Raw genomic sequence first — 423 nt, 5'->3', positions numbered from 1 at the left:
GTCCGCAGGTTAAATCACCACGGATCTGTTTTCAACAAATCAAAATTTATAACTAAATTCTTCTTTTAGCAATAAATCAAACTTTATACCAGCACAAATTTACATTTAAGAAGAATAAAAAGAACAAAACAAAACGAAAGGAAGTTATTCGTTTATTAAAAAGTTTTTTTAAGTACGTAATCCGATTAAAATATAAAAAAGATTAATTTATAATTCTATGTATCGCATTAAAAAAATTTTTTTTAAAGAGAATAATAAATTTAAAAGTTATTTATTATGCGGAATATAATTATGAAGGACGGACTACTGCAGTAATAAAAGGTCATTAACTTGTGACGTTAACACGGAAGATTTATCATTCACTAACGATTTAGTTTTATATCGTCTGTGGGTTTCATTTTGAAATTAGAAAAAAAAAAGCAT

The sequence above is a fragment of the Cotesia typhae genome, unplaced genomic scaffold, assembly GCF_013202065.1.
Source record: "Cotesia typhae breed Kobodo isofemale line unplaced genomic scaffold, CoteBio_Ctyphae contig_44, whole genome shotgun sequence".
Lineage (NCBI taxonomy): Eukaryota > Metazoa > Arthropoda > Insecta > Hymenoptera > Braconidae > Cotesia > Cotesia typhae.
Note: the sequence above shows the minus strand (reverse complement) of the source record.